Consider the following 13680-nt stretch of genomic DNA (forward strand, 5'->3'; position numbering starts at 1 on the left):
GCACTATTGGTTGCCTTAGTGCTCGGAGAGGTTGTGGGTGTCCTCGTCTCCATGACGACAAGGTGTTTGCAAAGAGCTGGAGAGAAGGAAGAAGGAAGTGCATGATCCCGCCCCACTTTGACTCCTGCGAAATCTTCAGGTAAGTAAGCACACACACGCACACACGCACACACACACACAAGCACGCTCACAAACATACACACACAAACTCACGCACGGACGCACGCACGCACACACACATGTTGAAACTACTCTGCATGATCAAACATGCGCTACGACCGGATTAAAATAGTGATGAAGTGAAAACGTATGAATGACAAGCAAAGAAAAACCTCACCAGTTGAGCCGGTAGTTTTTTAGCATGCAGGGGATGCCCCCCGCAATTTGAGCAATGGTAGAATCATCAAGCCAGCAAAGCCTTCTCTGCTGGCCGAACCAAATTCAAACTGAATTCTAAAATTTGTTCCATTAAATTGTATCAATTTACCAATATCTGAAAAAAAATATTGAAAAAGCAAAAGAAAATCCGTGTGATAAGTGAATTCGGGAGTGCTGAACTGCATATATGCAGGAGTTGAGTGTAGTTTTAAGTTGCGATATCACCAATCACCACTAGATGGCAGGTGTTTTTGTTGTACTTTAACTGGTTCATGTACTGCCCTATATAACACGAGAGGAGGTCAAATCATTTTGGGCAAATTTGGACAAATTGTACCCTAATTCTGAGTGAAAGAAAAATATACAAAATGAGTTTAAAAAGAGCAATGAGAAACTGCCCATGTGAGAATCCTCCCCTCTCCTCCCCCCAGAGTCATGGGCAGCCATCTTCTCCCTGGGATCACAACAGGGAGTGAGAAATGTGAGAGTATGTGTGTTGTTATTCCTGAGAGTTCGTCATTACAGCGGGAGCTACGTCACGGGAGGGAACCCTATAGCATGAAGGCAGCGTGTGGCGGTGACCTCAATGTTGTAAACATCAGTGAGTGTGTAAAACTCACCTGTAGCCTTACGGGCATTGCGGTGGATGTGTTCCTTAATGAAAGCTTGTACTAAGGTGTGCTACTTTCAGGTGGAATGTTGCTCTGGCGGCTACAATTCAGGTTTGTGCCGTTAAGCACGCAGACTTACACGCACACACACATACACACAGACACACACACACACGCACAAGCACACTCGAACAAAGATTGGCTGGGGACATGCACGCACGCACGCGCACACACACAAGGATAGCATTTCCCATCCGGAGCGATAGCAGAGAAGGGAGGGCGGGAGGGAGCAGTGTTGGGGGTTTGGGCAGTCCCATTCTGGTTTGGTGAGTTTTGTGAAGGAGCCACTGTTTACACCGTACACAGGTGCAAAGAGAAAGAAAGAGAAAGAAGGATCGAGAACAGAAGCAGAAAAGCCATGGACGGAGAACAGCGGTGATTTGGGATCCACCTGAAAGCTGGAGTGACAAGTCAGCGATGGTGTGCTGTAAGGAAGGTTTTCTCTTCTCTGTGTGGAGGGGTCTTCTGATGACTTCCTGGGGTTCATTAAGTGTGCTGGAACTTTGTCCCTCTTTTTTCCTCACCCTCCTCCTTTCCTCGCTTCCAAGGAATGCGGGGCTTATGTCAGTGAGAGTCAGGTACAGACTCACTAATTATCGTTGCCCTTACTCCTCCATCCCTCCCTCCTTCAAATTCTGTACTCTCTCTCTCTCTCTCTTTCTCTCTCGCTCTCTCCTCTGTTTGAAGACCTTGTGGGCTCTAATGCCCCGTCTCTCAAAAAAAAAAAAAAAAAAAATCAGTTCTTGTCTCTTGCTGTTGCGTCTACAAGAAGTGCTGTCGTGACTGGAGAAGAGGCAAACAGAGGATCTGAGTCAGAATCCAAAAAAACGCCAAAAGAGGAACAGAAATTCTGGCTTGTCCTCTTTTTTCACTGCGCGCTTGTTTGATACTTTATATGATAGAACAATTCTGATTGTGCTTTTGGCACTGGTGTGCGGGGGGCCTCTCATTGAAGACAGGAGGTGCCTGGGCAGCCAACGAGAGACCGCACAGAACCTGAGGGACGACAAGTGAAGATGAGAGCGTGACCCTGGACACTGAGTCCCAAAACGTTGGCAGAAAAACCAAAGCACGCGAGACGACACATCCCGTCATCCTCCAGGTGGGTGTCCTGCTGTGATGGGCTGTTTTCTCACTTGGGTTGATTGAGATAGACACAGTGGGTATCTAGAAGGACATTTCTTCAGCTGGTCCAGTGCTCACACTGACCCAGCTGACGGCTCTAACCTTCACTGCAAGGTTATGGGACAGCGACTGTGTTTATTTGTGCTGAGGTGTGTGTGTGCATGTGTGTGTGTACGTGATTCACTGTTGTCTCGTCATCTCGCGCATGTGTTTTCCCAAAACTGGTTAAGCAGGGCGCAACTTTAGCCTTGGCCACCTTGTTGATGTACAAACGAGATTTGCTCGTTCTGTATGTGATGCTGCACTTTTGAGGAGAACGGGGATGTTGGATGTGGTTGCCGTAACAGCGTGACTTTGGAGAAGTTGACGTGTGATAATGTGAGCTGCTTCCTTTTATCATTTTAGTATTAAACATTCGGGAAATTGTTGGTGTCAGTCCAATATAGCGACGCATAAGAGTTAAATCCAAAATTATTCATCACCCAGGCCACATTGCAAGTTTGTGATTATTTACTATGGGTATTGTTAAACAGGAAAGGAAAGTATCAGAATATGAAGCTAACAATGTAAATTGTTTTACAAGGCAAAAATCATTCATGATTTATTTAGATGATCGGACATTGGATACTCTTATATTAAAAATTCACTTGTTAGTATTGGATTTTCTTTTCTTTCATTTCTCTGACCAAATGTTAGTTTCACTACTTCCTTGTATCATTCCCAGCAGAAAACTGAAATGTGGCTTCCACTCCCATTTTTCTATTTGTGTGTTATCCTCCATTCCAGCCTGTTTCCTTGTGAATACTGTAAATACTTCCACAAGTGTGTGTGTGTGTGTGTGTGTGCACGCGAGCGCGTGATCTGTGAGGTGCGTCGGTTGTGTCGAAGTACTGGTCAGACCTGATGACAGAATATATTATTTGAAAAACACGGAGAGACTTAGTATCTCATCTCACAGGATCGCTCCTCCATTGCAAAAGGGACACGGTCATTCAAGACAGGAATTCATATCTCGTGTTTTTTTCCTAAGCGCAGTATCAGCAATTGGCTTCCAGCCGTATCAGGTTTCAGGGAAGGAAAAAGAGCAGTTGGTATTAAAATAAACTCATGTTGTAATATATACATTATATTTTAAAGAGATCTTGTTGATCACAGAGAAACAGCATATTGGCCCATGTCACATGACTGTCACATGACTATCTCATGTTCACAATGGGAAACGGAACACTAAGTCTGCTTGTGTGTGTGTGTGTGCGTGTCATAAGCCTAATCCACTAAAAGCGCTGCCAAAGTTGCCCAGTAAAAGAAACGTGTGGCTGCAAGGGAGGAACTGGTTGGTTTGATTGTGTTGTTTATGAAATACGTAGCTGTAAGAAGATCTGATCAGATCACCGCTGCTCTCTCTCTCTCTCTCTGTTAGTGACAAACACACACATACCTGAAATGCACAATGGTGGCATTATTCTCTATTGGCCTCCCTCAGTAGCTCCTCGAATGTTCAAACCAGTATTGGACGCCAGCGTGATGTAGGACAAGAACTGATGTTTAATAAATCGTTGTTAACATAGACGCTTAGGGAAATGGATTAGGCCGATCCACTTTTTTTTATACATAAATCAAGGATGGATGGATGGATGGATGGATGGATGGATGGATGGATGGATGGATGGATGGATGGATGGATGGATGGATGGATGGATGGATGGATGGATGGATGGATGGATGGATGGATGGATGGATGGATGGATGGATGGATGGATGGATGGATGGATGGATGGATGGATGGATGGATGGATGGATGGATGGATGGATGGATGGATGGATGGATGGATGGATGGATGAAAATGTTACTATAGTCCATTTCTGAGCATATTATCACGCGTGTCAATATCCTCATTCATCCTTTTAATGATGAGCATAACATGCTTTTGTATGAGTTCCAATTCAATTCTGCTCATAAAAAGGTTATTGCGCAATCTCCAGCCTCTGTGATGCACTATGCGCGTGTGTAAACAGGTGACATCCACCCATTGTGAAGGCTGCAACAACAACAGTCCTTCTCCACGCGTCCCACCTTTGACCCCCGGCGTAACCCGGGCCACCTACTGTGGTGATACAGCTGAACCCTCCACTCTCCTCTTCCCCTAACGCTACCTCTGTCATCACGCTTCATTTCACTCCTCCTTTTGTCTCTTATTGGGATGGGACTTTTTTAAAAATAGTTTTAAATCAGCGCGAGACATATTAGCCTGCACAAATGCATCTGATTGGCCGATCTCTCTGCATACCTGTAACTACACACAATGAGGTAGTTGTTTGAATTGCAGGTGAGGGAATGTGCGATTGTCAAGATACCCAAACATACTGCGTCAAACTTGTTGACTGACCTTAATACTTAAACTTAAATGACCACCAGCTTGTGCGATAACTCTCCAAATCTACTAGGCTGTGAATTTATTTTTTATTTTTTTTGTCATTAGGGTGTGACAATGTCTGCCTATACAACATTTAGAACACATTTCTGGCAGGCCATTCAGTGAACCCGTGTATCACTGAAATTCATTAAGGGCCTAAACAAATTGATATCTATCTATTTCTATTGACTTGTTTCCCCCCGGAGCGTTTATAGAGGACCACCGAGACCAAAGGGAAACAATGCAGTGCACTTTTCCATATTGGGTTTCACCAAAGACTCGAATCGCTACGTTATGTTACCATTCATGATTGTTATCCTCCGTCATCTAGGTTGCTTGGCGACAGAGGTGCGCTTTGTGACGCAGAGGTTGGTGTCGGAAAGAGTTGTCTCTGTCGACTTGATTGTCTTGTTCAACGGCTTAGTTTGGTCTGAGAAAACAAGTTATATTATGCCTTAAAGCGATAAAGCAACAATAGGTAACAATTAATGTCTGCCTTTAAATCATTTTGCTCATAACGTTGGAGCCTAATTAGGAGAATATTGGCATTGCGATAGTAACTCTGGATCACCTACTTTAGTTTTGGACCAACCAGGACCTTTGCCTTTGTTGCCGTGCAGAGTTGTGTGTACTGCTTGTACAAATAGTTGCATGATAAAATAATTAATGAATGATAGCAAATTTAAAAAGAGATGCTTTGAAAGCCACACAAATATAAACCATCACCTACACATGTCGTTCACACGCTCTGAACAGTTTCAGTCCATCCTTCACGAGATGGAAAAGAGGTGGAACTGTTTTTCAGCCTTTTGTTTCTTGTCATAAAATCCTTATTTCGTGACACTGCTCAGGAGCTTAGTCATTGTGTGTTTAGGAATTTGTATTTGGAGGGTGTTAATATGGCAGTCCAACCGGCTTATTTTTATCCTTCTTGCTTTGCCAGAGTATGCAAAGCTTTGCTTTGTATGTGCGTTTGTGGGTGCGACTGTGTGTGAAAAAAAATCATCTCTCAAATAAAGAAAACATTTTAAGTTAAAGATTGCTTGCAACTTTACCTCACTTCACACACAGTTTACATTCTCAGGGGATTAATAAAAGTGGCATTCTACTCAGGGGGGAACACTTAATGAGCTTAACTTGGAACATTTCATGAATCTAATGCAAATTTACAAAATTAGATTGAAGCAAGTGGCAAAATGGCCACCCCCCCTGAAATGGATAAAAACGGGAAAAAGCATTTTTTGACTTGACTTCCCCTTTTTACACAGTGGTGGATTACTCTTATGATGAGGTACGGTTATACATTTATCTTTCGAAGCGCCTATTTATTCATTAATTTTTACAATGCATGGAGAGTTAACTAAAAGTCTTCATTAAACTTGTTTAATTGTATGAAGTGTCCCATCTTAACTGTGAGGATTGAAGTTTTACCCAAGCGCTGTTCACGTGAATGATTTGTCTCGGCGTTACTCAATTTGTCCTCCAATGAATGTTGGAGGATGTTATGCAAACAGTGACACCACTATCTCGAGTTTAAATTGTAAGAATAAGTGGTATAACTGCCATGTGGCATCAGCTCAGTTTTTTTTTTTGGTCTCATTGCTTGCAGTATCTCTCATGGCTGATGATTCATATGCATTTATTTGACTTGATGCTTTTGTCTGACTCATTTAGTTTGACAAACTTCTTTTTTGATTGTGCTTGATCTGCTATTGGTTAGCCGCAAGGCACATGACGGGAGTGTCAGCAGACAAAGGAGTAGCCAAAAGAGGATCTGGCTTAAGTCAGGATGGAGAAAAAAAATGTCAGCTCCCGTGCGAGGTGAGTGTAAGGCAGAGCGTCACTGTGATTGTGCTGAGTCTCTTTCGTTAATGATAAGCGGGGACATTTCGATTGGCTGACTCTTGCTTGAGGATGTGAGGTGAAACCTTTGAATGAGGAAATGTTACAACTGAACACACATTTCCCTTTTGGGAAGTGTTGTTTAACTTACAATGTCTTTTTGGCATCAGCATATTTTTTCAATTTTGCTGTGCACATGTATATTGGAGATATACGGAACTATTTGAGCAAAAAGCCAATCTTCAGATCAGATTAAATCTAAGATTAAAAATGGCACCACACGTCAAATCACTGTTTGTGTGCCGCCACCTGGGTTTGCAGCAGACCAGTATGGCCAGTTCCCCCATGTTTGATAGCTATCATCTCTAAACCTGTGTCTCATCCACCTGTATGCTTGTGCTGCGTCACTCTAGTCTGCAGACATGAGCTTGTCTTGGTGTGTGTTTCTGCTATTTAGTATCTCTGAATTGGGCTCTCCTCCGCCTCTTAAATGGCTTTATGGCTTTGTTTGGCCTTCACTCCTAATTTCACCATGTTGACAGGAAAACAGAATTTGTCCGTTTGCAAACTTTGCTCTGTCTATCTGTGTGTTGTGTGTGTGTATGTGTGTGCGCGTGCGTGAGTGCGTGCGTGCGTGCGTGCGTGTGTGTGCATGCGCGTGCCCAAGAAAGAAAGAAAGAAAGTCAGAGAGAGAGAGAGTCAGAGAGAGAGAGTCAGAGAGAGAGAGTCAGAGAGAGAGATTCAGAGAGAGAGGAGAATCCTGTCCTTCATTAACAGAGCCATTGGTTAATGTATCACTGGTACATTGGCAATTGCAGCGCACGTGATAACAGCGTTGTGCTTGTGCACTAAAAATTGTTCAAGGTTGTGTTTAAAGTTGCACACGTTCCTTGTGTGTGTCTGACAAAAATGACTGGAATGCGATGTGTTTAGTCTTTATTGCAGATTGTCTCACTTCAATGTGTGTCTAAGTGTGGTAAAGTTAAGTTAGTGCTGAAAGTGAATTGTCAAAGTCACTTTGGATATCCGGCCTGCTTATGAGTGATCATTTTGTGGTCAATGAATGATCCACATCTGAAAAGTGGACTTAAGGACAAGCTTGTTTTAATTTTAGATATTAAATATTTGATAGCGTTGCACTTAAATTATAGTGGAAGCACTACCAAGACTGCAATTTGCAAAAATGCAAATATATTTTATAGTTATTTACTTATTTGTTTGTTGACCTACATTTTTTGTATTTTTACATGGAGCTTGTGAAAGGGTTAACATCTATTTAAAATGTTTACCTGTTGGTTTAGATTTTGTCTAGTGATTGATGTCCAGTGAAAACAAATATTTTATTTTTGGGGGGCCTTCTGAAAAGTCTATTACCGTCTATGGATGGACTGTTTGATGGGGAAAATTTCAGATGTAATCAACACACTGAATTAATTCAGAGTATAAAAAATAAAAACAATAGCCGCTGTAATCTCATCACATGTTTTTGTGCTGCAAAATTTCCAGAAGCGAAACCTTTATCAGTTCAAACTACATAGCATCTAAATGCTCCCACGGTTATTTCAAACCTGTTTAAATTATTTACTTACAATCTGGACTTTAGTCTCACTGCACTGTTGGCCAATATTGTTCTGCAGGTCATCTGTCAATGTGGTTTTAAAATACTCTGGCATACTCGGATTGAACTGTTTTACTTGAAGGTTGCGAGGGGAGGATTTAAGATTTATTTAAGCACCAAAGTAAAACATGCACATGAATTTGCCTGTCAGTTATATCAAATCACATTTTTATAACATGGCACAACTGTCTTGTGGTTTCCAGGCTAACCCAGATAAGACATTGACCACAAATCATTTGTATAGCCGACAACGTACAAAAAAACCTTTTGAACCTTTTAAAAAAACAACATGGATCTTGCTTCTTATAGATCAAGTCCTCTCTGATTGGCATTCCACTGCTGTTTCTAAGATCTCTCAGATCCATTTGTTTTCGTCCAAGAGAAGAAAAAGTTTGAAAACCGTAGATTGTACTTGAAATGTTTCCAAACCACAAAGAAGACCCCTCTATCTGTTTCACTTGATCATTTTCATGAAAGCTTTTCTCAAGAAGTCACGTGTGTGAGATAGTGCTATAAACACATCTACACGCTGACAAGCTTTTCCTTGATTGTTTCCAATCATCGCTTCTTGTCACACCCTTTTCTGCCCCCTCTTTATTCCTTATCAGCTGAGAGAAAGAATAAATAGGTGGTGCCTCTGCGTGTGTTGCTGGAGGGTTGGGGGGGGGGGTTACCTGCACTAAACGGCCCCACCTCTCTTTTCTGCCCATTGAGAATGAGTAAACACAAAAGCACCTTTACTTTGCTCCACACTCACAGTGCCAGAAGCAAGCAGGCAGAGATCCGCTCTGCCTCTATCTACCGTCGGTAAAGTCAAGAAGACAAACTCTAAACGCAGAAGTTGCATCTTGGACCACCTGTTGCTTGACATCTGTGCTCCTCAGTGTGGCCCACAGGTACAGTGGTGACTTTCACCTTCAAGTCTTTTGTCTTCTTACTGTGTCTCTGAGCAGCCAATTGTCACAATTTTAAAACGACATTGTGACAGAGACATTATTTCTACTAGATATGAATTTTTAAAGGCACGTTTCTAATGAAGCCTTCAGTAAGCAACCGTTACAGGTTAACGGCTAAAACTGCTTTCTAATTTGAACATGTAAATAGTATATTGCATTTAGAACGTTCCGCTGTATCAAGAAAAGTGTTGCTTGTTGTTCCTTCTTCATTTTACTTCATTCACTCAGTGAGAAATTATTGTGAACAAGGAGCAGAACACCTGGAACCAATGATGGGTTGGACTGGAGGTCATTATGGCCATTACAGTGAAACCAGTGGAACCAGTGGAGTGGCATGAGGACACTGTGCTATGATCGTGTGTGCGTGTGTGTGTGTGTGTGTGTGCGTGCGTGCGTGCGTGTGTGTGTGCATCCGTCCGTTCGTCCGTGTGTGTGTGTTCAGGCTATATATTTTGTAATCTGTGGACTTTTGCCCTACTAAAGAGCTGTTTGTTGTGTCCATAAGTGTGTGTATGTGTGTTGTGAAACTGTGTGAACTAGATCTAAGGGAAAACCAAACATGCCACAGAAACACTTTTCACATTACTTTGCGAGAAAGGCTGAAAAACATTGTGTTGATTGAAATTCTCGGTTTACACACGCAGATAGTGACACGGACTTTTCAAGATGTGTTTGTCGAATGGGCGGACCAATGTTTGATGGTAAAGGGCGAGGAGTAATGTTGAAGGAGAAAAATGCAGGATTGAAATTGTTACTATTTCCTCGTCAAAGTCGTTGAACAAAGTCACAATTTAAGTGTTGAATTTAAGCGTTTCTTCCCAGTGAGTGACAATATCACCGTCAGCTCCAATAATTGTCTTAAAGTTGTTGCCTTTGTCAGGCCGGCTGATTAACGCCAGGAATGTGTTTGGCCAAGAAGGCAAAGCTCATTTTTTGTCCGAGCCAAAGCAAAATCAGCTTTTATTATTGGTGATGCATGTTGGTCAAGAACACAAACTTCATTCTGCAACCTTTTATTAAGGTTTGAATCAGGGCTTAAGTGATTGCTCAATCAGACAATCCAAATGCTCTGTTTTGAGTTTAAAGTCTACAGTTACATTGCAGTGTTTTTTTTTTTCGAGTGGCTCCTAAAGGCAGGGGGGCTCTTGGGGTAAATGAGCTGGAATCATCTCTCCGCGGTGAAGTGGGAACAGGCTGCGGGCAGTCGCACACACACTCCGTCTGACCTGAAATTCTTCAGGCCACCTTCACTTTTGAAGGGCTCTCGAGCTCCGAGGGAGGCCTGACGAGATCGTGGGGGGGAACAGTTAGTCCCCTCTTCTCTCTGTCCGTAAGTCTTCCTATATATCATGACCCGCACCCGATAGCCATACTAAGTTCTGTCACAGTTCTGCATGTTAACTTGCCCCCCCACACACACACACACACACAATTTGAGCTCGAGTGAGCCAGAGGAATGATGGTGGATGGAAGACAAACCGACCACTTTATTAAATCGCAGATGAAGTACAATTTTATCCCAATTTTACATTTCTTGTACATCTCTTTACAATGAGCTGGAATAGGGTTATGACTACCGGTACAACTATGCATAGGGAACGAGCACCACTCAATGACACAAAGGGTAATTATACGGACACATTGTAAACTAAACAATAGTTTTATCTTCAAGGTTATTTTTAACAAGTATCCTTCTCTTTACCTAATAAACATTAACTTTATCCAAGCAAATAAAAGGCTTGTCAAATTGTCACCTGACTAAATTATCAGTGAGAATGTAGCCAGTCCTTCACTACTTCAGGGAAGTCGTCAGGGTGTTGACAGACATATTGTGTGAACCTCCGCTGTGAGGACATCATGTTAGCCACAGCTCCGACTTCTCTTTCAGCGACTTGTTTCACATGCTCATTCATTTTCTTGGAGAATGCACAAGAGACAGAAAATATCGTGTCATCACTTCTCGCTGTTGAATCTATATTGGCTCTTTGTTGTAAAGGAGATGGGGTTTGTCAGCTGTTATAGAGCATGTGTGGGATATCACAACAAGAACTTGAGTGTGTTGAGGCTGGTTCTCGGTGTCCTCATATGATTAGGAGGAAGCGCTTCCTGTAAAAGTCCAGCGTGAGCCTCAACACAGCACTCCTGCAGGTCATGTCGCTCTTTGTGACCCTTTACACACGTGACATGCTACTTATTTACTTTCATGGATGACTTGCAAAACCAAACTGGCTCAGAGGCCAAGATACTGATTACAAGCACTGTTTTATTGCTGACTTTATTCCTGCCTTTTTGTCTGCTTGGCAGATTCCTGTATGTGTGTATGTGTGTGTGTATGTGTGTGTGTGGCCCTGTCCTTAAAGGAGAACAAAGTCATACAGTGACAACTTTACCTCAGTTTAATCTGTTGTCCCATTAGTTTTTAGGTGCCTTTCTCATAAAGAGATATGCTCAAAGTAAATCATCATTCTTGTAACAACAACAACAAATGCATGTCATAATTTTTAATTGGCTTGTGCTAATGTTGAACTTTTTACGTGCTTCGATCAAATGTAAAATGTGGGCAGCGATCACAATGAAGTGGAGATATATATTTTTTTTAGATTTCAAGCCATGATGACTATTTTTTTCGTTTCTTCCCTTTGTTCTTGATGCTATTTAGACTTCCTTATCAGTTGTTTTCCTGGTCGTTAAGGAGTGGTGCCAGTTTCAATAACAGCTGATACTCAGCAAACTGTTGACCACACACTGAGACTTTAATCTCACTCACTTCATTTCACTCCATCTGCGCTACTTTGTCCTTCACTCCCTCTTGTCCTGCTCTTGAGGGCATTCTTTTTAGACAGAAACTACAAGAGCAAGTCAAGTCCTCTCATCTGGGACTTTGTACCCTTCTTTCCCTCTCCTTGTGCTCTCTAGCTCACTTAGCTGCCCAGGAAGGTGTGTGTTGTTTGCTTAAGCTAAGCCGGTGACCAAAAAAGAAAAAAAAAAACAACACATGCCCAAAGACGCTCTCATCTTGTGCAGACAGGACAGAAATCATCCGGAAACACCCCCCCCCCCCCCCCCCTCAAAAAACCAGAGGATGTTTCTAAAAGCTTCCTGTTATTTTCCACCTTTCATTTTCTGCAACTCTAAGCAAAAAAAAGACAACTTCATTTCCCATCAGCCATCTCTCCTTCCTTCTTTCTGACACACAAACACATCACACGGAGATTTGTACCTGTTGAAGCTCCACCCCGATCATCGCTCATGCTTGCAGTGTTTGTGTAGAGGAGGCCGGCCGGCCTGTGTGTGCTCAGTGCCCCGCTGTACCTGTCTCTCATGGAGGTGGACCAGCACTCCTTAGAGCAGACGGCCCAGCGGTGAAAAAGCAACTTTGGTAGCTATCCTTACTTCTCTTGCTTTTCTTTCCTTTTCCATCCATCATCTTTATTCAGACTTCACCTTATTTGTCCCTTGCTTCAGTCACTATGATATTTGCTCAACCCAGGAAGGGAAATTTGGAACTCAATTTTGACTTCAGGCTGTGTGGAAATGCAGCAATGTGTGTTAAAGTAGTACAAGGTTTTGTTTGTCTTTCCGTCAACGCTTGCATGATCATTTGGGCCTGTTTGCGTTGTTAATTTCTGGATAGAAAATGAGATGTGCGTTGTTGTTTTGCAAACACTCTTCTTCAGTTTGTCAACAAATTTTGCTGCACACACCTCAGCTGAAGGTTTGCCTGCGTAACACTAACAGATCCAATACATTGGTTGCATCATAGTCATCAAATGGAGCTAAATAGAATAACTGATTGGGATGTACTGTGAACTACAACAATAACAATAATCATAATCATACAGTAATAAATGTCGCTGACTTTACTGCAGTGATTTCAATGAAAACATATTTTGAAAAAGAATTGCTTCGTTCAATGAATACCTTAGCAGAACTTGGCATTGTAATTATTGTAAGGCAGAATTACTGATAATGCCGTTGCCCTTGAATATTATATCCTTATTCTTCCTACTGTGTGGAATTATTCATCAATGTCAAGCCTTGTGTACAGACTGTAAGATGACTTTATGGCCGAGTTCAGAGGATACTCGTAAACGCCTTTTCTGCACTCATAAAACAATGTGGTCCTCTATAACACATTGTTAGTACACACGGAGTCAGGTGCTTCTATCAATTATAAACATGTGGTTGATCCCTCAGAGCCATTGCAGTGACTCTTTAACCTGGCAGATTAGTCAATCAAGTCTTTGGCCTTTAACATCTCTTCTGATTCATTCACAACCTTTAACCACAAGAGCTGTTGAATGACTTGAAGGTTTAACGTGATCCTGTTGTCATAAAATGGAAACAGGTCAGATTTGAGATAGTGTGTGGTTTCGGCTTTTTTTTTTGTTGATGTCTCGCTCTGATATATAGATCTGGGTTCGGAGTAAAGCTCACTTTTGAGTAAAAGCTACAATTTGTGGTGGTGGGTTAATCATTTACCTGTGACCTCTCTGGCACAACACACACACACACACACTCATGAGTCATGATTGGATTAGATTGTCACTACCGGTCCACACAGTCTGAGAGGTTGTCCTTCCTTGCGTTTTAATAATCCTTTTGACTATTGTTTTTTTTTTAAGCTTATAAAACCTCAGGAAGATAAAATGGTCTAATAATATGTCACTTTAACC

The 13680-nt window shown here is 42.1% G+C and overlaps 1 protein-coding gene and 1 long non-coding RNA gene across 17 annotated transcripts in view; one reads left to right on the plus strand and one right to left on the minus strand.

Annotated features, from left to right (window-relative positions):
- Nucleotides 1-13680, plus strand: part of rbm47 (RNA binding motif protein 47) — a 22396-nt gene continuing 8716 nt past the window's right edge. For 9 of the 16 annotated variants that reach the window (XM_068650782.1, XM_049721490.2, XM_049721487.2 and 6 more), the window contains exons 1-2: nt 1292-1476; nt 2009-2151. The gene's annotated coding sequence lies outside the window, so the exon portion shown is untranslated. Of the gene's footprint in view, nt 140-1290; nt 1477-2004; nt 2152-2196; nt 2553-4018; nt 6410-8807; nt 8945-12238; nt 12384-13680 lie in introns of those variants that run through there. The other 7 variants (XM_049721479.1, XM_049721483.2, XM_049721482.2 and 4 more) reach the window with 7 other exon arrangements.
- LOC137840319 (uncharacterized) lies at nt 10077-12326 on the minus strand. Its single transcript, XR_011086883.1, has 2 exons — nt 12225-12326; nt 10077-10286 (listed from the first exon to the last, which is right to left on the minus strand). It is a non-coding gene; the product is annotated as an uncharacterized lncRNA (long non-coding RNA).

The sequence above is a fragment of the Syngnathus scovelli genome, chromosome 5 (assembly GCF_024217435.2).
Source record: "Syngnathus scovelli strain Florida chromosome 5, RoL_Ssco_1.2, whole genome shotgun sequence".
In the NCBI taxonomy this organism is placed as follows: domain Eukaryota; kingdom Metazoa; phylum Chordata; class Actinopteri; order Syngnathiformes; family Syngnathidae; genus Syngnathus; species Syngnathus scovelli.